Source organism: Pelodiscus sinensis, chromosome 22 (assembly GCF_049634645.1).
Source record: "Pelodiscus sinensis isolate JC-2024 chromosome 22, ASM4963464v1, whole genome shotgun sequence".
NCBI classification, from domain to species: Eukaryota; Metazoa; Chordata; order Testudines; family Trionychidae; genus Pelodiscus; species Pelodiscus sinensis.
Genome location: NC_134732.1, coordinates 14,054,491 through 14,077,896, shown reverse-complemented (window position 1 = coordinate 14,077,896; position 23,406 = coordinate 14,054,491). Strand labels below are relative to the sequence as shown.

Genomic DNA, 23,406 nt, shown 5'->3' with positions numbered 1-23,406 from the left:
TGGGTGCCAGCCCAGCCAGGGTCAGTGGGGGAAGGAAGGAGCCTGCCAGCCAGGCTGTTGGAGAGATAAATAATCCACCCAGCAGCTGGTTCTCTGCACAGCACAGGGAGGGGGGCACACCCCACTGGGGGAGATATGGAGGAGCAGCGGCACGAGGGGTGTGGGGGTGAACGGGCACAGCAGGGAGAGGATAGTGAGAGGGGAAGCATGTAAAGAGCCAATGTGTGGGCAGCACAGGTGACATGTAACCAGCCATCACCTGCCTGCACACAGTGCTGGCTGAAATGGGGTAGGCGGTAGGGTGTGTGTGTGGGGAGGGGGGGGGGGGACTCCTGGCCCAGAGTGGGCATGCAGCAGGGCCTGAACTGATGGACCAGCAGGGGCAGCAGCTGACCCTGCACACTGCAGCTTTGCTTGCTCACCTCATTGCCAGCCACTGGACTCCCCCTACTCACGGTTGGCAGGTGGGTGACTGGCAAGCAAAGATCCAGCCAGCAGCAAGACCCCCCCAGTACTGATAGGAAGGGGAAGAGACAGAAAATACAGGCCCATTTGCCAATCAAAAAAAGGGTCACCGTCAGAAGGGCTGAAACATGGGACTGCCCCTTTAAAAATGGGACAGCTCATCACCTAGATATGGGATTCAGTCTCCTCTCCACCCTAGCAGCACAGCGCCCCCTAGGGGAGTGACTTGGAATTCTACCCGCCCATCCACACCGCTTCTTTGCATGTGCTTGGAAACGCCAACCAAGCTGTGGCCAGGCAGGACGGTCTTTCCTCCACCTAAAGAGAGGCCACCCCCGCCCTGGGAGAGGAGCCTAGCAGAACGCCCTGAGCCTGACTCTCCCTGTGGTCTGACTGGTGCCCCCCGGCGTGGTGGTTTCCTCGACACTGGGACCTGGTGCTGCATCTCAACTGGTGCTGGATTTGGTTTCTCACGACTGCCAGGGCATGTGTCCTTCCTGCCCCACCCCCTCCGAGCAAGGTGGAAGGAGGATTGGGGCTGCAATAGGATGGGTTGTATGGTCCCGATAAGACGCTGATGTTCTCACTGCGGGGGAACCATGGGAGTGGAAATATTTCAGTCTCCACTGGCTGTTGAGCACCTGCTTGGGGAGGGAACAAATGCTGTGAATGGGCAGGAGATGGGGATGGGACCCCCCCCAGGCTGTGCAGATGAGGCCCTTGTCACGTTACTGGATCTTGAGGGGAGCAGCCAGATCAATGCTGCACCCATAGGTGGGGGTGTTGGCTCCAAGAATGGTATAGAAGGGGGCCATGTGAGGTATTGAATAGAAGCTTACTGTCGGCTGATCCTGGGTACGCTATTTATGTGAGTGTATAATGTCTGTGTGTGTAGTTAGGAATCTGTAGTTTGTGTGGATACTAAATATTTCTCTGCAAGTGGCTGAGCATTGGGCAGAGCCCGGGCCTGTGGACATGCTAATTAGCGAGGCCCTGTGGGACAATGGCACTCAATGGGCCAAGGACACACCTAAAGCATGAGGGCGGACACCTAAGAGCGGCCAGCAGAGAGAGGCTAAGGACCAGGTGACCTGCTGCATACCAGAAGAGGCCAGGAAGGAGGTATAAAGAGGCCATGTGGTCGATGCCATTTGGTTCTCAGCTCAGCACTTCATCCCAGAGGCAGCATTGCAGGGATCGAAGAGCCCGGAAGACCTGTGAACCCATCCCGATGCTAGGATGTGCAACAAGGACTTTTAAACCAGCAGCTGTAACATCTCTGCTAGAGCCTGCATCGAGAACTGGGAGATTCGGTGCATGTAACGTACTATTCTTTAACAACCTTACTCTCATGCTTTTCTTTCTTGTGATAATAAACCTTTAGATATAGATTCTAAAGGATTGGCCCAGCGTGATTTGTGGGTAAGATCCAGAGGGTAAATTGACCAGGGATCTGTGGCTGGTTTCTTGGAACCGGACAGAACCTGCTCGGGGTAGGTGGGGTTGGGTGCTAGGACCCCCCACCTGGGTATGAGGCCCGGGGCCATCTGGGGCACGGATATTGCTGGGGTGTCGGAGGGGTTTTGCTCGTGAGGCTTCAGGCAGGCAGCTGAAGCACTCTGTGGGACTGGTTTGTGGCCTATTTGGAGAGGTCACCAGTCTGGGGGCTGTAAGGAGCCCCGGATTTGAGCAATTCGCCCTGAGCGGACGCCCTCAGCTGTGCCCAGACACAGCCCGGTCCGTCACAGCCCTCCCCCTCCTTTAGAATACCAAATGATACATCTGAACTCACTTGGGAGATGGGGATGTTTCATCCCCACTGCACAGATCTGGAAGTGGTAGGACTAGGTCATGCAGGGAGTTTGGCAGATCAAGGGCTTGAGGTCAGATCTTGGGCTTGGAGGCTAAACTCCTTCATCTGCCCAGGCAGGGTAAAACCAGGAGCAGCCCAGTCCTGAGCCCTTTCGAAGATGTTCACTTGTCACATCCAGCCCTTTCCCTGCGGGGCTAGCTGGGAGGAAGAGTGGGGGGGCCGCGGAGCTGGCCGGGAGGAAGGGGGGCAGGAAGCAGACCGGGGGGGCAGCCACTGGCCACAGCCGGAGTCCTTCGGGCCGTGCCCCTGCCAGGCACTCCCTCGAGTTGTGAGCAGAAGCCGGGCAGGGGAGGGGCTAGGAGCCACTCCCTCCCCCCCCCCCCCCCCCCCCGTCTGGCTTCTGCACACAACCAGAGGCTCCCAGCTGGGAGGCGGGGCTGTGAGTGGTGCTGGGAGCTTCTGGTCGCATGCAAAAGCTGGGCGGGGGGAGTGGCTGGGAGTCCCGGCCCCCACCCCTCCCGGCTTTTGCACACGACCACAGGGCTCCCAGCACTAATCGCGGCCCCGCCTCCCAGTCGCTCCCCCGCCCCCGCCAGGCTTTCGTCTGGCGCCCAGCCGGGAATTCAGAAAATACCGGACATTGCACATGTCCAGTATTTTCTGAATTTTTCTACGGGTGCAAATACCAGACGGTCCGGTAGAAAACCGGACACCTGGCAACCCTAACTGGACACATGGCCCTTAGGAAAGCAGCTGCCCAGCCTGCTTGCCCTCATGGATTCTAACCCCAGCAACAGAACCCATTGGAGCAAACCTCCAAACTACCAGCCAAATTCCAGTGAAGTGCTAAATCGGCCTAGCAACGATGACCCAGACAACTCACTCCTACCTCCCCTCTTGGGTCTCCTAAAGAGATATCTCCCTATGAGGTACATGGCAGCATGTGTTTCTAGTGGTGGTGCACATTCACACATGCCTTGGTGCACATAACATTTATTCTACACATGGATGTGGGGGAAGGGATAGAGAGGCAACATTGGTAAGTGCATTGTCTGTATCTCAGCCTCATTCCAGGTTTCACCTCTGTGTGGTCTGATCAGGCTCACAGCACATCCAGACAAACTGGTGGTAAAAAGGCCCAATCCCCAGCTGCATTCACACCTAGATTATAAGATCTTGAGGGCAGGGATCACCCCCCTAGGAATGAGGGCGCTACAGGGGGCCAGTGATGTAGGAGATCAGAAGCCGGCATGATTTAAACACCGCCTGCTGCATGCTCCAGCTTCAGGCTGCAAGCAAATGAGCCAGCAAAGGGCTCAGGGCTGGCAGTGCTGCTGGTGCTCAAATGCAACTATTATGGGAGAAAACACTTGCTCAATTTGCTGCCTGTGCAGCTTGCAAGAGCATCAGCGGTCACTGTCCTGCCCAGCATCACTGCTTGGGAATTCATGATCACTGCATCCACGTGTCTCCATAAAACCCCAGGGCTATGTCTAGACTGGCATGATTTTCCGGAAATGCTTTTAACGGAAAAGTTTTCCATTAAAAGCATTTTCGGAAAAGAGCACCTAGATTGGCACAGACGCTTTTCCGCAAAAGCACTTTTTGTAGAAAAGCGTCCGTGCCAATCTAGACGCACTTTTCCGCAAAAAAGCCCCGATCACCATTTTCGCGATCGGGGCATTTTTGCAGAAAAAAAATCCGAGCTGTCTACACTGGCCCTTTTGCACAAAAGTTTTTCGGAAAAATACTTTTGCCTGAACGGGAGCAGCATAGTATTTCTGCAAAATGCACTGATTTCTTACAGTAGGAAGTCAGTGCTTTTGCAGAAATTTAAGCGGCCAGTGTAGATAGCTGGCAAGTTTTTCCGGAAAACTGGCCAGTCTAGACACAGCCCAGGTGTCTTCAACATATGCTAAAGGAGACTCTCCTGTTGTTGGTTACAGTCCAAGGTGTGTGCCACACAGTCCAGCAGCTCCGATCACCTCCTTTAGAGGGCAGCGGCACATTGGCCCATTTGTTACAGGGCAGCAGACAGCCAAGAGCTGCTTCCATGTTCCTGGGGAAACACTCAGGGCATGGGGCACAGAATGAACGCCCCGAATGGGCAGGAAATGGGGATGGGACCCCCCAAGGGTTGTTGGCATCCTGTCCTGGGCCTCAGAGCTCAGCACTTGGGACACATTGTGGGCCTGGTAGCAGGGAAAGACAGAAAGAAGGGGACTTGGTGATGGAGATGGTACCTATATTAAATAGCAGCCCTCCCCTGCTCACCCGTCAGACACTCTGAAGAACTCCGAGCATCCTATCAGTTTTAATCTATTGAATGTGAATTTTTCATCTCCCTACATTTAATAAAAAGGACACTCAGAAGTCTAAGTCTATTACATCCACGCTATTTCCTTGATCAAACTTGCAATCTTCCTAAGATAGGTAGCAACATAGTTTGTCAGGATCTATTTTCCATAAACCCACGTTGATTGGCATTCATTGCATTACCCTCCTTTAATTCTTTGTTAATTGTGCCTCTTGCTGGGACGGATGTTAGAAATTCAAATGACAGGTCTATAGTTAGACCGATTTGCCCGTCTTAAACATCAGCACCACACTAGCTTTCTTCCAGTCCTCTGGAACAGTCCCAGCAGTCTGGGACTTACGGAATTCACCATGGCCACTGATTCTGAGCCACCCCATCTGCACAAGACCCATTGTCTCTCCCACATGGGGTGACAATGGAACTCACCCACCGACACGGCCTGCCTTCAGGAGAGAGCCTGATGGTTTAAACCTTATGGACAGTTTCCTTGCGGAGTGGACAGAACCATAGAGCATCGCACTAGCCACAGGGAGCATAAGCCCCTGAAGAACAACCCCTTAGCTGCTCTGTCCCATATAACTGCCACAGCCTCTCCCAAACACGCCTTCCTCGCAACTCTGCCCCAGCTGGATCCAGCAGATTTCGGACAAACTGAGAGCTGGGTCCTGCACAGGGCAGGGACTGAGAATCTGGTGCAATTAAACCCAGGTAGAAAGTGCTGTGCACAATGGGGAGAGCAGAGGAACCTGCTCCTGACTTCACTCGTAAGCTGCTGCACAGGTCACTCCAACAGCTTGTTAGAACCATCAGGCACATGTTTAAATTCCAGCCCCATCAGACACACCCATTCACCCTCTGCTCATTTACTGCCCTGCCCTCTCATGAGTAAGACAGAAGGCCTGGTAGGAGGGCTGTGCCGAGCACTTAGCCGCGTCGGCACGCACAACCTTGAGCATGGAATGGGAAAATGATCAGACTCACAAGGCGAACGCCCTGTCCCCTAGGCCAAGCCGGAACCCTCCTCACCACCTTACTCTCAGGGCACCCTTTATCTCGCCTGCCCCTGGGGCGGGCAACCCGGGATTAGAATCTGCCACCCCAGACAAATGCCCTAACCCCTAGGCCACGCCGGATCCAGCCTCACCACCTTACTCTCTTGGCTTCCTTTATCTTCAGTACGGCCACATTGCTCTTCCATAGCTCTGATCATCAGCAGATCTCAAAGGGCCTTGCAAAGGAGGGCAAGGTCATCTGTTTCATTTTACAGCTGGGCCAAATGAGGCCCAGGGAGAGGAAACAACCAAACCACACAGCCGCCAGTTCAGGAAGGGAGTGCACATCTGAGGGCCCATCCTCTGCCTTGCCCACTAAGCCGCTTCCAGCGCCCACGATTTTTCCATGCAAAAAGTCAGTTTAACTTCTGTGCCAGGAAAGATAATGGAGCAAGTGATTAAGGAATCCAACTGCAAACAACTGGAAGAAAAAAAGGTGATAGGTAACACCCAGCATGGATTTGTAAAGAACAAATCATAGAACTGGAAGGGATCTTGAGAGGTCATCGAGTCCAGTCCCCTGCCCTCACGGCAGGGCCCAGTACCGTGACCATTGCAGAGTAGAGTGGAAGAATGACTTCTCATGTCTTGTTCACAACACTCCTGTTAAATATGATTCTGGGATGCATTGCTTTTTTTGCAAAAGCGTCACACTGTTGACTCATGTTTAACTTGTTATTTGTGCTGATCAGGCCTCGGTTGGAGTATTGTGTCCAGTTGTGGGCACCACATTTCAAGAAAGATGTAGAGAAATTGGAGGAGGTCCAGAAAAGAGCAACAAGAATGATTAAAAGTCTAGAAAACATGAGCCACGAGGGAAGACTGAAAGAACTGGGCTTTTTTAGTTTAGAAAAGAGAAGACTGAGAGGGGACATGATAATGGTTTTCAAGCATCTAAAAGGGTGTCACAAGGAGGAGGGAGACAAATTGTTCTCCTTGGCCTCTGATGATAGGACAAGAAGCAATGGGTTTAAACTGCAGCAAGGCAGGTTTAGGTTGGACATTAGGAAAAACTTCCAAACTGTCAGGGTGGTTAGACACTGAAATAAATTACCTATGGAGGTTGTGAAATCTCCCATCTATGGAGATATTTAAGAGCAGGTTAGACAGACATCTATCAGGGATGGTCTAGATGGTGCTTGGTCCTGCTATGACCATTGACTGGACTCAATGATCTCCCAAGATCCCTTCCAGTTTTAGTGTTCTATTATTCTAATCTATAAAAAAAAAAAAAATCAATTCCATGAGACGACTTCAGAACATCTGAGCCTCGCCTGCAGCCTTCAGCACTGCTGCATTTGGCTAGTCCAGGGACACCAAGACAGGAAACTGATGAAACAAAGAATGAAACCGACTAATCCACTCTCACCCTCCAGGATGAATACCTGCAAAGAGCAAACAAATGACACTAGTGGGGAAGCAAAATGCAGGACAATGTAGCACTTTAAAGACTAACAAGATGGTTTATTAGATGATGAGCTTTCGTGGGCCAGACCCACTTCCTCAGATCAAATAGTGGAAGAAAGTAGTCACAACCATATATACCAAAGGATACAATTTAAAAAAAATGAACAAATATGAAAAGGACAAATCACATTGCAGAACAGAAGGAGGATGCGGGGGGGTGGGAAGGGGGAGGAAGGAAGGTAAGTGTCTGTGAATTGCTGATATTAAAGGTAGGGAGAGTGGGATGTTTGTGAGTTAATGGTATTACAGGTGATAATTGGGGAAACTGTCTTGATAATGGGTGAGAAAGTTCAAAGACTTGTTAAGTCCTTGTTGGTAAGTGTCGAATTTTAACATGAATGACAGTTCAGAGGATTCCCTTTCAAGTGCAGATGTAAAAGGTCTTTGTAGCAGAATGCAGGTGGCTAAGTCATTTAGAGAGTGTCCTTTCTGGTTAAAGTGGCAAGAAACTGTTTTCTCTTTGTGATCTTGTCTAATATCTGTTTTGTGGGCATTAATCCTTTGGCGAAGTGTCTGAGATGTTTGTCCAATGTACATAGCAGACGGACACTTTCGGCACATGATAGCGTAGATTATATTTCTGGATGCGCAGGAATATGTGTTCTTGATCTTATAACTCACTTGGTTAGGTCCAATAATGGTATCAGCAGAATGAATATGTGGACAAAGCTGGCAACGGGGTTTGTTGCAAGGGAAGGTACCAGGGTTGGTATTAGTGTGGTATGTCCTGTGGTGGTTGGTAAGAATCATCTTGAGGTTAGGTGGTTGTCTATAGGAGACTATGGGTCTGTCTCCCAGAGCCTCTTTGAGTATGGTATCCTGTTCCAATATAGGCTGTAGTTTCTTGATAATGTGTTGGACAGGTTTAAGTTGGGGGTTGTAGGTGATGACAAGTGGTGTTCTATTGTTGGTTTTCTTGGGTCTGTCTTGAAGTAGATGGTTTCTAGGTATTCGTCTGGCTCTTTCAATTTGCTTTTTTGTTTCTCTGGGTGGGTAGTTGAGATTTATAAATGCTTGGTAGAGATCCTGAAGCTTCTGGTCTCTGTCAGTGGGGTTAGAGCAGATGCGGTTGTATCGAAGGGCTTGGCTATAGACGATGGATCGTGTGGTGTGTTCTGGATGGGAGCTGGATGCATGTAGGTAACTGTATGAGTCAGTGGGTTTTCTGTAGAGAGTGGTGTCTAATTTTCCATTGTTGATTTGTACGGTGGTGTCCAGGAAGTGGATCTCTCGTGTAGAATGGTCCAGGCTGAGGTTGATGGTGGGGTGTAGGTTGTTGAAATCTCTGTGGAATATCTCCAGTGTTTCTTGGCCATGTGTCCAGATCATAAAGATGTCATCGATGTACCGTAGGTAGAGGAGGGGTGAAAGGGGACGGGAGTTGAGGAAACGTTGTTCTAGGTCAGCCATAAAGATGTTAGCATACTGTGGGGCCATGCGTGTACCCATGGCTGTGCCGCTGATCTGGAGGTATAAGTTGTTCTCAAACCGGAAATAATTGTGGGTGAGAACAAAGTTACATAGGTCTGCTATCAGGTTGGCAGTAGTGTCCTCTGGGATAGTGTTTCTAATTGCTTGTAATCCGTCTTCATGTGGGATGTTGGTATATAGAGCTTCTACATCCATGGTGGCAAGGATGGTATTATTGGGGAGGTTATCGATGTTTTGTAATTTCCTTAGGAAGTCAGTAGTGTCTCGGAGATAGCTGGGGGTATTGGTTACGAAGGGTTTGAGAAGAGTGTCTACATAGCTGGATAGACCAGTAGTGAGCGTGCCAATACCAGAGATGATGGGACGTCCGGGGTGCCCAGGTTTATGGATCTTGGGAAGTAGATAGAACAATCCTGGTCGGGGGTCAGAAGGTGATTCTGTGAGGATTTGTTCCCGAGTAGCTGTGGGGAGGCTTTTAAGGAGACAGTGTAGTTTCTTTTGGTAGTCCAAGGTGGGATCAGAGGGGAGAGGTTTGTAAAATGTGGTGTTCGAGAGTTGTCTGGTTGCCTCCTGGTTATAGTCGGCCTTATTCATAATGACCACAGCACCCCCTTTGTCAGCTGGTTTGATTACAATGTCCAGGTTGTTTTTGAGACTCTGGATGGCATGGTGTTCAGCGCGGCTAAGATTGTGTGTCGCTTGTTGTCGTTTGTGAATAATGTCAGTCTGTGCGTTGTTGCGGAAGCTGTGTATATAGAAATCCAGATTGTAATTCCGACCGTCAGGGGGAGTCCATATAGAATTATTTTTCCTTTGGTGTTGGTAGGGGGGATCTGGTAGATCAGATTGATGTTCAGTGGTGGTTTGGAAATATTCTCGGAGACGGAGGCGGCGAAAAAAAGCCTCAAGGTCACCACAAAATTGTATCCAGTTTGTGGGGGACGTGGGGCAGAAAGAGAGACCCCGGGACAAGACAGACTCTTCTGCTGGATTGAGTTTGTAGCTGGAGAGGTTAACAATATTATCCGGTGGGTTGAGGCAGTTGCTGTTGTAGCCAGTGGTATGGAGCAGGTTAGAAAATTTATTGTCTTTTCTTTGTTGTAGGGAATAGAAGTGTGTATAGTAGATTTCTTGTCTGGTGGAACAAAAGTCTTGCAAGGTGTCAGTCGGTGTGGATGTTTGTCTTGAGATGAGACGATCTAAGTTAGAAATGTCATTCTTGATGGTTTTCTGTTTCTTGTATAAAATACTTATCAGGTGGTTTCTTAATTTCTTGGATAGTGTGAGGCAGAGTCTTTCACTGTAGTCAGTGAAGTATGTTGATCTTAGTGGATTGTTCACTTTCAGTCCTTTGGGTACGATGTCCATTTTCTTGCACTTGGATAGAAAGATGATGTCTGTCTGTATCTGTGCGAGTTTCTTCATATGGTTGATGGATTTCCATTCCAAACGGCTAAATGTAGTGCCTTGCATGTAGAATAGTGATAGAAATGTAGCCGTGTTTTTAAACATTGCCAGCTTTGAACACTAACTGGTGTTAGTCGGCAGCAAACACGTTATAAATCTTTGGGGACGGATTTAGCAGCAGGCTCTGCCAGCACAAAGCAGCTGCAGTTTGGCTGCTGATTAGACAGTTTTTTGGGTGTAGTTACCCTTCTGCTAGGTAGAGCCAACAGCAGCCAGGACCAGGTTCAATATCCAGGGGTTCCTCTCCATCCATCCAACACAGAACTGGCTTGAGCTCCGAGCCAGTAACCTGGGAAATTCACACACCATCCCCAATTACTTCCTCACTCGCAAGCACACAATCAGAGTAGGAAAGAAACTTTTAATAAAAAAGGAAGGGAAGTGGTGTGGCCTTAATTTGGGTAAACATCACAAACAGGGTTCATAAACTAAAACCACAAGTAACAGTCGCACCCCAAGCAGGCTGGGCAGTGTCCTTTTCCTCTCTGGTTTTTAAGTCCAGAAATGAAAACATCCCCTTTCACATGCCCAACCCTCCTCTGAACTCCAGTCCCAGTTGCTGCCTTTGGTCAGGGTAGATCCAGAGTTCAGAGATGCATCAGCTCTTTACTGTGCCCTGCTGGGCATTTCTCTCACCTCTCTGCCACACCTCCCTGTCACTGCCCTACTGGCATTTATTGTGCTTCTGCCACTCATTGCATCTCTCTGCCACTGACCTGTGGGCTCTCAGTCACCAGCCATTGCCATCCACTTCTTAGCAGTGACTTCTGCCTATCAGCCTCAAAGGATTTCAGCTCTCAGTTCAACTCCTGGCAAGCAGGGGAGGGGGGGGGGGGGGAAGCTTCAACTCAATTAACATAAGAAGAGAGGCTCCTATTGATATTTATTTAGTTCTGTTCTTTGAACAAAAGGAGCTGGGGAGGGAAACAAATCAAACTGCTCCACACAAGCACATCGCCTTTGGATCAGAATAACCTCCTTCCCCCTTTCCCTTCACAGAGCTCTGAAAGTCGAACCCCTGCCCTTGCAAGATCCTTTCTGCTAACTACGAGCCCTTGCGGTTGGAACAAGGTAGCACAAGCCCACTTTTCTGTATTCCCCTGCAGTTGCACACATTGGTAACCCTATTGTAGCTATCCCTGCATTTAATACAGCGCAGGGGCTGGGTCACAAATGAAGTTGGTGACAATGAGCAAACCCCCGCCCCGTCTACTGAATATCTGACATGTCTAAGCAAAGCAAGAGCAAACTGTATTTACAGTTCCTTTCCCATTCCAGCTGGCTGCAGTGGAAGCATTGACAGCTAAAAGGAAACCAGCATATCAAGAAAGCCACATAAAGCAAAGATGGCTTCTCCAGCCAGAGCCTGCAACACAACCCAGGCCCCTAATTTAAACTAACCAGCGTCCTGGGAAGCTGAGTTGCAAGTCTCCTCTTGTCAGTGTCCCAAACACAGCCCAGGCTGTTCTCCCACAGCAACGGCTCTCTGCCCCCATCATTCACCGCAAACAGTTGTCCCTGTCTTTACTTTCCCTCTATAGGCCCCACCTGGGCCTCTGGCAGGCTGACGTGCTCCAGGTGATGGCTGATCCCAACCATGAGCCTTTGCCTAATAATCCGGGGTCCTACAGCTGTAGGCTTCTTGCCCCAGCCTCCTTTGGGACTATCTCAGGGCCCTAGATGAGGGCAGGGCTAGTCCCGGGCTGCTGGGCAGGGCTGGAGCAGTGCAAAGCACCAGAGCAAAGAGGTGAATCCCATCCGTCCCAAGAAATCCATTAGTTTCCTGGGACACTACAGCAGCCAACTTGCCTCTGCCTCCTCTCTCCTGCCCACACTGGCTGCTCTACCCCAGGCTGTCTTTGCCTTACTTCTCTGCATCCAGCTGCACCCACTTCCATCTCCCAAGGGTGGCAGGTCAGCTCCCAGGGCAGCACAGAAGTGGTGAAATGAGGCAGCTCTTTGATAACACAGACTGTGGCTCTCAGGGAGGCTGGAGTTTCAGTCACCGGAGAAATTAAAACTCCACTTCCAAAAAAATGAGAAAGTCGGTGTGAAAGTCTCCTTCTTAAATGATCGATCTGTTCACAGTCTGGTGGCATCACACTTGCACAAGAGGGGTATGGGAGTGGTGTGGGATGTTCCTTAATTAGCCACAGTTGTGCCCCGTCCCACCTGAGCCAGAACAGCTCATCTGCCATACACGGTACTTCACCTACCGTTGAGGCTGCTTAAGAGAGGCACCTATAATTTTGTGCTCCAGCTTCCATTCTGGACATTATGGTACCTCCTGGAGGGTGGAGGGGTTTGGAGTCTGACTAGGACCTCGCTATCAAGGCGGGAGAAGCCCTGGGATCTTCCGTGGCCACAAATGGTCAGGACCTTGGATTTTGCAGCCCCTTTGTGAGAGGGAACCTCCAACAGCCCCCAGCTGCCATGTTGCCTGCACACACTAGCTCAGAGACAGCCACGCCATTAGAATCATCAGCACCTTGGTTATCCCTCCTGTAGGAGCCCGTTCTGCTCAGACCACTTGCTCCATTGCCAGACCACCCACCCCATGTCTCAAGGCTGGGGCACAATGCAGCACTGTCTAGCATTGTGGATGATTTTTCCCCAACAGATCAGGAAAGGGACACGGCAGCAGACAAGGATAGGGCTGGGGGAGGCAAGCCCACAGCTCCGCCTCTTCTGCTGAAAGCCTGACCCTCACGGGAGCCAAGCCGCCTCCCCCTACCACAGGTGGGTGTGTGCGCAGCTCCAGCCTCCCCGGCCCCAGAGTGCTAGGGGTAACAACACTTCACCCCAGAACTCCTATAGCAGGTGTCCTGGGGGCAGAGTGTGGGTGGAGTCAGGCCTATTATACCGAATGCCTATGGAAAGGGACTTTTCCCCAGTAGACGGCATGGCCAAGTTGACTTTGGACCTGCATTTCCAAGACCACGTCTTCGCTTCCTGGAAGATGGATGCTGCAGCGGTCAATCTTCTGGAGTTTGATTTAGCGAGTCTAATAAAGACACAATAAATCAAATGCTGAGGGTGCCCCTGTCAACACTGGAACTCCTCACAAGGAGTAAGGGAAGTCAACGGGAGCATTTCTGCCATCAACCTCCCGCTTTGAGGACAGCGCCGAAGCTCAGCTTAAGGTACGTCGACTCCAGCTACATATTTAACGTACGTTAAGCCAACCTTCCCCATAGTGCGGCCTCAACCCAAATGAAGAGCCTTAGCACCATGTCATCTTTCCTTCTGCAGTTTGCACTTTCACCTGACTGCTTGCAAGAAAATGACGTCTGATTTCAGAGCCTGCTGGTGCAGATGGGTGACTGTGTGATGCTGAGAGTTAAGCCCTTGAGAACTAGGGCTTGGAAGGGGGATTTTCTGTGTGGGGCTCAAAAGAAGGGTGGAAGGTACAAAACAGGTGCATGCGGGGGAGATTTAATAGCCACAACAGTGCACTAGCGGTGAGAACAAATAAGTTTTCCTGTAATGCTGAAAATCCCTGAAGAAGATCAGTTGATCATATGTAACTGAGACCAAGTTCTGTTGCTCCAGGACCTCATTTCACCCTCCCCAAAGTCATCCTTGTCTTCTTTAAAGAGCCCCTAGCTCTGGCAGAGACAGGTGGCAGGTGGACTATGGCTCACAGGAGCTCACAAAGAAGGGAGGTGACCAATGGGTTCCCCCAAGGATCCATACTAGGCAGAGCCATCCTTAGGGGGAAAAGGGCCCCAGGACAACCCCCTCTCCACCAAGGAACCACCCTCTGCCTCAGTGCACCCCCATGCCACCCTCTGCCCCACCCATGCTCCACCTCTTCCACCTCCTTCCCCAAAGCCCCCTCTCCCAAGTGACACAACCCAGGGGATTACAGGGGGCCTGGTGTGGGGTGGTAGCAAGGGTCGGGCCCCCCCCACTCTCACTTCAGTGGTGGGAGCCATAGTAACCCAGCCACTGCCCACTGTGCTCTGCTCCCCTGAACCCGCATCACTCAATGGAGCTGACAGGTTGGGTCCCTCCACTTCCTGCTGCCACAGTGAGGCCGAGTGACCTGGCTGGGAGATGGTGGCAGAATGGAACAGGCTGCTGTGTGTTGCACCACTTCCTGCAGCTTCTGCTAGTGCAGTGAATGCATGGGGTCCAACCCCCTATTGCCAGCCCCAGGTAATCCCCTGGGTCCCCCTGGCTTCTGCAGGCTAACCTCCACATCCTGTCCATAGGACATTTGGGGTGGCAGCAGTGGACCTCCCCCAAAGCACAGGGCCCACAGTGGCCACCCCAAAAAGTCCTATGGATGGGGCAGTTTTGGTACTGGGCCTTGTGCTCTTCAGAGTATTCACTAATAATCTAGGAAGGGAGGCAAACAGGCAAGTGACACCTTTTGCAGTTGATAACAAGATACCGAAGAAAATGTGATCTTCAAAGCAGACTGTGAAGAGCTACTAAAGGAATCACACAGGAGGTCATGGAGTCCAGCCCCCTGCCCAAAGCAGGACCAACCCCAACTAAATCAACCCAGCCAGGGCTTTATCAAGCCGAGACTTAAACACCTCTAGGGATGGAGACTCCACCCCCTCCCTAGGGAACCCATCCCAGTGCTTCACCACTCTCTTAGGGAAATAGTTTTTCCTAATATCCAACCTAGACCTCCCCCACTGTAACTTGAGACCATTGCTCCTTGTTCTGCCATCCCTCACTACTGAGAACAGCCTCTCTCCATCCTCATTGGAACCCCCCTTCAGGAAGTTGAAGGCTGCTCTCAAATCCCCCCTCACTATTCTCTTCTGCAGACTAAATAAGCCCAAATCCCTCAGCCTCTCCTTGTAGGTCATGTGCTCCAGCCCCCTTATCATTTTGGTTGCCCTCTGCTGGGCCCTCTCCAATGTGTCCACATCCTTTCTCTAGTGGGGAGCCCAGAATTGAACGCAGTACTCCAGATGTGGCCTCGCCAGGACCAAATAAAGGGGAATAATCACTTCTCTAGATCTGCTGGCAATGCTCCTCCTAATGCACCCTAATATGCCATTAGCTTTCTTGGCTACAATGGCACACTGTTGACTCATATCCAGCTTCTCATCCACTGTAATCGCCAGGTCCTTTTCTGCTGAGGAAAAATGGCAGATGGAATTCTACACCGAGATGTGCAATACAATGCTCATTGGAAGAGGTAATCCCAGCTAGACACATACCACGAGGGGTTCTAAATTACCTGTTACCATGCCAGAAAGATCTTGATGTCACAATGGGTAATTCTCTGAAAGCTTTTACTCCTTGTGCAGCAGCAATCACGAAGGCTATCGGTATGTTAAGGATTATTTATTATTATGAAAGGGATAAAAAAAACCCAGAAAATCCCCCATCATGCCTCTTTACGAAGCCACAGAAAGCCTGCACCCAGAGTACTCTGCCTGGGTTTGGGTGACATCTCGAAAAACCGACAGAAGAACTAGAAAAGATTGAGAGGAGCAGAAATTTGGTACTAGGGGGTCTGTCATGCAGGGCCGGTCCTAACCAATTGGCGGCCCTGGACAAAAATTTAAAAAAACCCACCACCACCAAAAACCCGCAGGGGAAAATTTGTTGAGCAAAAAAAAAAAGTGTCGGAAAGCCGGGGAGAGGATTCGGGAGGTTGGGCCAAAATGCATTCGCGGCCTGCCTCTAAGACCGGCTCTGTCAGCGGCCCCTTCAAAATGGTGACCCCGGGTAACTGCCCGGCTCACCTGCCCCTAATACCGGCTCTGCTGTCACCGTGCCTGCTGCTGGTCACTCCAGGAAATCAACTCTCCTGCTGCAAGGCGCCCTCTGTTGGTTGGTGTCCCAGCCTCTGTGGCAGGTCTCCGGGTGGTTCAGCCCCATGTCCCTTCCTGCCCATGGTGCCCTTTCCTCACTGTCCCATCTCAGTGCTCCTGCACTCTGGGGTCCTCCCCTCCCAGGGAACCCCCAATTCCCCTCTGCCCACCTTGCCTCAGTGACCCTCTGCCAGTCGTCATCAAGCCTCTGCCTCAGGGGCAAACTGTAGCCTAAATGGCCGCTTATCACTGGCAAGGGGGTGTGGACCTGCTGCCTTTTCCTATCCTGGCTGTTTCATTGCAGCCCTAGTAACCTCAGGCCTTGCTTTAGGCCCTGCAGCCTGGGAGTGAGGTCAGACCAGACCTTCCCAGCTCTGCCTGCCTTTCTCCAGCCCTGCCCTGGCTCAGGAAGGCTCCAACTTCCCTGGCAGCTAGGTCCTTCCTGCTCCACAGCTGGAGCAATAGTGTATATTCTCTTTCCCTCCAGGAGCCCATATTCATACAGGCCCAGCTGGACCCTAATTAGCTGTATCTGCCTCATCTGCGGCTCTCCAGAAGTAACAGTTTAAAAAAATGTTATCAATAAACTGGAAGAAAATATGAAATTGCTGGCGGTAACACGTGTGGGTGACAAAATATGAGCAGAGAAGTAAATAAGGCTGAGGCCACAGCAGTGATGTAGAAGGATCGGGATCCCCGGGGGAAGCTGGACCCATGTGAACAAAACAGGTTTCCCAGAGCCAAATGTAAGATCCTACCCTAACCCCCAAGCAGGCAGGCCACACTCCTGGAATGGAGAAAGGTCAAACTGGGCAAGTCGCTCCACAGGCACCCCCAGGGCGACACTGTGGTGAATGGGGCTACAGCCATCACTAGACACATGAGCAGAGGAGTGAGGAGGGAGGTAACACTGCCTCTGTGAGGCTTAGGAGACTGCAGCCTGTTTAGGGGGCCCCATTTTGAAAAGGACATTGAAAAACTGGAGATGGGACAGCAAAGAGCCCAGTGTTTTGAGGGCTGAAGAAAAATGCCTTCTTGTGAGCTACTGAAAGGAGCCCAATCTGTTGAGCATCTACAAAAGAAGGCTGAGAGGTGACGTCATTGAAGAGTCTAAGTGCCTCCCTGGGGAGAAAATGTCAGGCATTAAAGGGCTGTTTAATGTCATAGAAAAAGGCAGAACAAGACCAGTGGCTGGAAGGTGAAAACAGACACATTCATATAAAAATAAGGCACACATTTCATAGTGAGGATGATTCGCCATTGGAACAAACTACCAAAGCAAGGGGCGGAGTCTCCATTTCTTGATGTCTCCTAATAGAGGCTGGTGAGTGCTTGGATCAGAATCTAGCTACAGGAGGGCTGGGATATGCAGGGGTCAGATTCTGGCCTTAAAGTTACTAATTAATGAAAAACTAAGTGTAGCACAGGAAACAGCCTCTAGGACTTTACTGTGCAACCGGCTTGATCCCCAGGCTTAGCAGTCATGAAGTGGGATGATCGAAGGGAAGTCACTCAAATATCCCGAGAGGCTGACTGTGATCAGGACACCAGCCTTACCGGGGAGGGTGTGGCAGTGACATCACAAAGGCCCATTGTAGGACCTCAGCTTATTGGGGGACAGTGGTGGGGAGATGTGACCTCATAGAGAGACCTTGGCATCAGCCAGGCAGGACAGAGGCACAAGGCAGGGGCAACCTCAGAGACTCCTGTAGCTTTGCAGCAGTAAGGCTCCTTCTCAAGGTCTCCCCCAGGGAATGAGAGAGAATTCAGATTAATGTACATGAGCATGAGGAGGAACCTTGTCAGAGTTTTCTCCTTCCCTGCCACTGATTTTGTAATCCCTGTTTAGAAGGTAAGAGCCTCAAAGTGGTTTGGAACCTGCTCAGTCTGATCTCCCTGGTCCCAGGTGAATTCTAGGCACAGAAATCACTACGTTAAGTTGATTTAATTTCCTACCAAGGACTTTATCCTGTAGAATCACTGGGGGGCATTGGAGGCTTGTCCTTTTAGTTTTCCCTTTTCTCCTTCCCTCCCTCTTTCTCTTCTTCTCTTGCTTCTTTCCCCCTCCCCTTTTTCCATTTTTCCCTGCCTCCACCAAGGAGGGGGGGGGTATGTGTGTCAGGGCAGGAGGGGCAGTCAGTGTGGGAGGCTCTCACAAAGAGGTGGGACTGGAAGAGTGATCCTCTCTGCTGGTGACCTGGGCCATCCTTTTGGACTTCTGCTGAGACCACTCCATCTCTCAGAGGCATAGCTAGGCTGTTACACACACACACACACACACACACACACACACACACACACACACACACACACACACACACACACACACACACCCCGCTGCACACACACACACACACACACACACACACACACACACACACACACACACCCCGCTGCAAGGCTGACCCTGACCCTCAGGGGAGGGTGGGCTTGTGTCATGGCTCCTTCCCCACTCTGGCATGATAAATGCAGAAGTGGGGGCCAGCAAGTGTACCCCAAAGCCTTATCTACCAGGCTTTGGTATAAAACTTCCCCCAAAATCTTAAAAACCTAGATTTTGGGAATAAAACTTCCGCTGCCACCACCCAAATATTAATAATGAGATTAGGGGAAAGATAATTTGGGAAATCTCACCCCTATTATAAAAATCAAGACACACACTTAAGTAACCAATGCCAGGTGAATAAAAAGAAAAGAGAAAACTTTTATTATTACAACAATATTCCTGTTGCAAGCATAAGGATCAGATGGAAAGGTAACAAAATATACTCATGGAGGAATTACACCATGGGCTAGAACTTAGTTAAAAAGAAAAGCCAAACATCTTTTAAGCAGTGCCAGATCTCAGATCCCATACCCAACCCTTAAAACAATAAAGCCGAACGAAACTACCTAAACTTTACCCTACTTACAGAAAGTGAAGAATTGTTTCTTGGAGAGAGAGAGACATGCTTGTCCCTCCCTGTAGCTGCAGAGGACTCCCCCAGAGAGACAAAAGGAGAAAGGAAAAAACCCAAATTCCTTTGTCCCAGTTTGAAAGTCCTACCTACATTCCTATTGGCCACTCCACCTGGCTAGGTGTAGTTAACCCCTTAATCCCCAGTCTGCTGGGTAACCCTCACAATCATGTCAGCTTGTACCACGTCTTCCCCTACCCACTCCAGTTGGGGCCGGGCCCCCACGCACACTAACCTGCCGGCAGAGATGGAGGAGGGTTGGGCTAGAGGTGGAGAGGAGGCTCCAGCCGGCAGCAGTGGGCACAGGAGGAGCAGGCGAGCCGAGGGATGACGGGGGAGTGGAGGGGGACTAAACTGACACCCCCCGCAGCGTGGCGCCGGGGGCAACTGCCCCTCCCTCCCCCGCAATGAGTCCCACTGCTGATTGACCGAGCAGGCGGCTACTGACAGGAAAGACTCAGGTCCTTTTGGTCTCTTTAAGACCAAACGAATAAGTCACAAGCAATCATGTATTTGATTGATCACGCTGCTTCTCTGCAATCATTGTCTCGGAGCAGCTCCCGCTTCTCTCTAATGTGCCAGTTCTTAAACACTTGCTGAATAATGACAATGAAACAATTTTTAAAAAAGTTTTTATTTTGGGTCTGCACATCCTAAACTCAAAACTCCGGTCATCTGAAGAAGTGGGCTGTGCCCACGAAAGCTCACCATACCCTCTACATGTTTTGTTAGTCCATAAAGTGCTACCAGACCATTGGTTGTTTTTTAAGTTTATGAAGCAATTGTTGGTCTGAAGTTGACTTGAGAGCACTTTGCTCTGAGCCATCAGTGTGTGCAAAGGGACTGGCTAGGAGCAGGACATCGGCCTGGCAGGGGAAGGGCTGCCGTGGCAGTGACATCACAAAGACCTGTTGCAGGACCGCAGCCTATTGGTGGTGGGACGGTGGTGACCTCACAGAGAGACTCTCACATCAGGTAGGACAGAGGTACAAGGCAAGGGGCAACCTCAGAGACACCCCCCTCTTATGGCTTTGTGGAAGGCCATCCCAAAGAAACGGGGCTAGGATTGCTCTGAGATTAATCGCCTCTGGTGATGACCCAGGACATCGGCTGAGACCGCTCAGCCTCCCTCCTCTCAGAGCCTTGATGCTGATTGGCTGAGCAGAGGGAGAAGTTTTCCCAATATCCCAGCTCTGACCCCTGCCTATCCCTTGCTTCGTCGGTTCTACACAAGGCCTTGTCTGACCTCAGGCAGGCCATGCTGACGAACTTACTGGCAGAATCCCCACACCCAGACAGGCTCCAATACATCTTGGAGGTGTGTATGGTTAGGTGGGACAGGGGGCAATTTTACCTTAGTGCTGGAGGGAACTGGAAAGGGAAGACTGGAAATCCATTTTCCAGCACCCCACTGGGCCATCCTTGGTCAGGGCAATGCAATGGTGGGCCCTTCCTCCTTCAGGAGGAGATGGAAATTCAAGTCAGGGCCCTGGCTGGCTTTGGGAATCAGAGCCTCAAATCCCCCACCCCCTGCCCAACCTCCCCTACTCCTGCCATGAGGTCCAGGAGATGGTGCTCACAGAAAAGTCACAGACTCCTGCTGGGAGGGCCAGGTGGGCCCGAAGGGAAGCAGTGCTTCTCTCCTACCAGCACTGAGATTTGGGGGTTGGAGGTAGGAGGGAGAAGGAATTGTCCTCAGTCACCCCCTTCCTCTGACCAAGACTTTCAAGGGGTCCATCTCCATCCTGATGAGCTGTCGATCAATTACTTCAGAAAGGACAGGGCCAGCCCAGACACAGCATTATCCCTGTCTAAAGAGACTAAGACGAATTGTGACAATCCCCTTCTCAAGCGCCATGATCAATGAATCAGATATTCCACCCTGAGCACAGTGTCTCAGTCCTAGGGATGGGCTTGTTTGCACAGCGTGTGCACAGGTCTATTGAGGCTGGCCTGGCTCCTTCCTCCACAGTGTGTCAACTTTTCCATCAGGCCCAGAGTGTCCCAGGAGAGCGCCAAGGATGTAAGGAACAATAGAGCCCCATTCTGATTCACCCTCCTCCCCGAATTTGAGGGCTCCCTGACTCCGGACGCAGAGAGATGGTCTCTGATCGGTTGTTGGAGCTGTAGCTGCAGGGGCTGTGGGTTGGGAGTGTTCCCCTTAGGAAGGCAGAGTCAGAAAAGGGCATGAGAGACACTTGAATCAAGTTCCTCTTCTCCTGGCTCAGTGGAGTTCATGTTCCAAAGCCCTGCTTGTCATCCTGGAGCAGCCGGGTGGGGGGGGGGGGGGCAAATCCTCCTGGAGAGCCCTACCCCCATCCCTTTGCACCAGGATCCCTTGGGGATAGAAGGAGCTGAAGGTCTAGCTCCTGTCCCCCAGTGTCTCCAGCAAAGGGACTTAGGGGAGAAAGACTCTTGGCTCAGGGAAGTCTGGGCACTGACAGGAGGCTGCTGATGGAAGGGAAGGAGAAGAGGCTCCATTAGAACTCAGCACAGTTCCCCAAACTAGGGAAGTTGGTGGCTTAGCTGCAACTGTCCATCAGTGACCCAGCACAAGGCTCTACATTGTAGCCTACTGTCAGTCTACAAACTGCTGGTAGGCCAGAGATAAGGAAACCCAGCTGGGAAATGGGACCCAACAGAAGAGTGACACTGACAGAAGCCAGACAATGGGACTCCTGGTTAAATGATCCACCTCCCATCTGACACTGTCCCCCATTAGGTAATGGGAGCCCTGTTAAAACTTGCCAAATCTTCTGAGATTGATCCTAAATGAAATAGTAGGAGGGGACACACAGCTGGGGCCAACTCCCCACCACCAGGCACCAAGGCTACTCTACTCATTGTAGGAAGCCCTGCTATTCTGGGGCACCAGAAATGCAGCCTAATGGGAATGGAAGAATAAAGCCACCAAAACCAAACAGAGAAATCTGACAATGAGAAGTAGCTTCTCCTACAATGGAATGGGAAGGGTTTGGGCAGTGGAGGTCACTAGACAGGAAGACACATCCATTCCAGGGTACCAGTTGCCATTAATCCTCCCAGATTCCTGGGGGCATCTAAGTTATAGAATCACAGAACACTAGAAATGGCAGGGACCTTGAGAGGTCAAGTCCAGTCCCCTGCTCTCAAGGCAGGACTAAGCTGTGGCCAACCTAAGGCTTTCAAGCCGCATGCGGCTCGTCCCCCCTCCTCCCCGCCAGGTGTGGCTCGCAAGCCACCCCCGTGCCTCCAAAAACAGCTCTCTTCTCCCGGCTCCCTGTGCTGGCCTGGGCAGGGGAGCTGACCAGCCTGGCCATGAAATACTAGAATTAAAGATGACGTTGGCTGGCAGGAGCATAATGTGGCCAAAAAGCCTCTAAAAGCGTTTAAATGCGTTTTCTTAAAGGGGCAGAGGGTTTTTTCCCGTTATTTTCCCTCCTCCAAACATGACCGGGAGCTCCTTTTAAATGGACAGGGTTTTTTTTGGGGCAGGGGGCGGGGGGGGGGGGGGGGGGGAGAGTGTCCGCTTGACAACTTTGCCCCGGCTCTTCACGCTAGATCCACTACTATCTAGGCTCTTGGCCCAGAATGGGTTGGCCACCCCTGTTCTAGACTTGTATCAGGGATGGTCTATCTAACCAGCTCTTAAATATCTCCAAAGATGGGGATTCCACAACCTTCCTAGGCAATTTATTCCAGTGTTTAACCACCCTGACAGTTAGGAAGTTTTTTCTAACGTCCAACCTAAACCTCCCTTGCTGGAGTTTACACCCATTGCTTCTTGTCCTATCATCAGAGACCAAGGAGAACAATTTTTCTCCCTCCTCCTTGATACTCTCTTAGGTACTTGAAAACCGCTGTCATGTCCCCTCTCTCTCTCCTGTATTCTCAATTAAAAAGCCCATTTCTTTCAGTCTTCCCTCGTAGCTCATGTTCTCTAGATCTTTAATCATTCTTGTTGCTCTTCTCTGGGCCTTCTCCAATTTCCCCACATCTTTATTGAAATGCGGTGCCCAGAACTGGACACACTACTCCAACTGATGCCTGGTCAGCGCAGAGTAGAGCGGAAGAATGACTTCTCGTGTCTTGCTCACAACACTTCTGTTAATGCATCCCAGACACACCCTTGTTCTCTTGAGACAGGAGGACATGACGGCCATGGTGGTGCACCAACTCCGCTCCATCTGATCCTGTCTCCAGGGCCTACTCTACACTAGGCCTTTACATCAACTTTAGCTACATATGGTCAATTTTCTAAGTGATGCATTCACACTACCAAGCTTGTTGCGTTAACCTTAAGGACCACTGAAGTCGATTTCAGTACTCCTGCTTTTCACAAGGAGTAACACTATTCCCGACCTTGCATGATTGAATTTACGGTAGTGTAGATACAGCATTGCTGGAAAGTCAACGCTATAGGCCTCTGGGAGGCCTCCAGCAGCTCCCCACTCTGACCAGAACTTGTGCATCTACTGCTCTCCTAGTGAGCTCAAAAAGTCCCCGGAGAAGTAGAATGGCCTTTCCTGTGCAGCCAGCATTATGAGCACATTCGGGAGCGAGCAACCTACCACAGCACACGTGGAAATTACATCAAATGGTATGACACCTTCCCATGCCAAGCCAGCTGTAAGTGATCTGGCATCACCGCAGCACAAAGAATTGCAGCCTA

At 50.8% G+C, this 23,406-nt stretch overlaps 1 long non-coding RNA gene across 1 annotated transcript in view; it reads left to right on the top strand.

The window, feature by feature from the left end:
* The first annotated feature begins 17,520 nt into the window (after positions 1 to 17,520).
* The window catches only part of LOC112546663 (uncharacterized), a 32,280-nt gene continuing 26,394 nt past the window's right edge, over positions 17,521 to 23,406 (top strand). The window contains exon 1 of the long non-coding RNA XR_003090376.2: positions 17,521 to 17,650. This is a non-coding gene — a long non-coding RNA (uncharacterized LOC112546663). The remainder of the gene's footprint in view (positions 17,651 to 23,406) is intronic.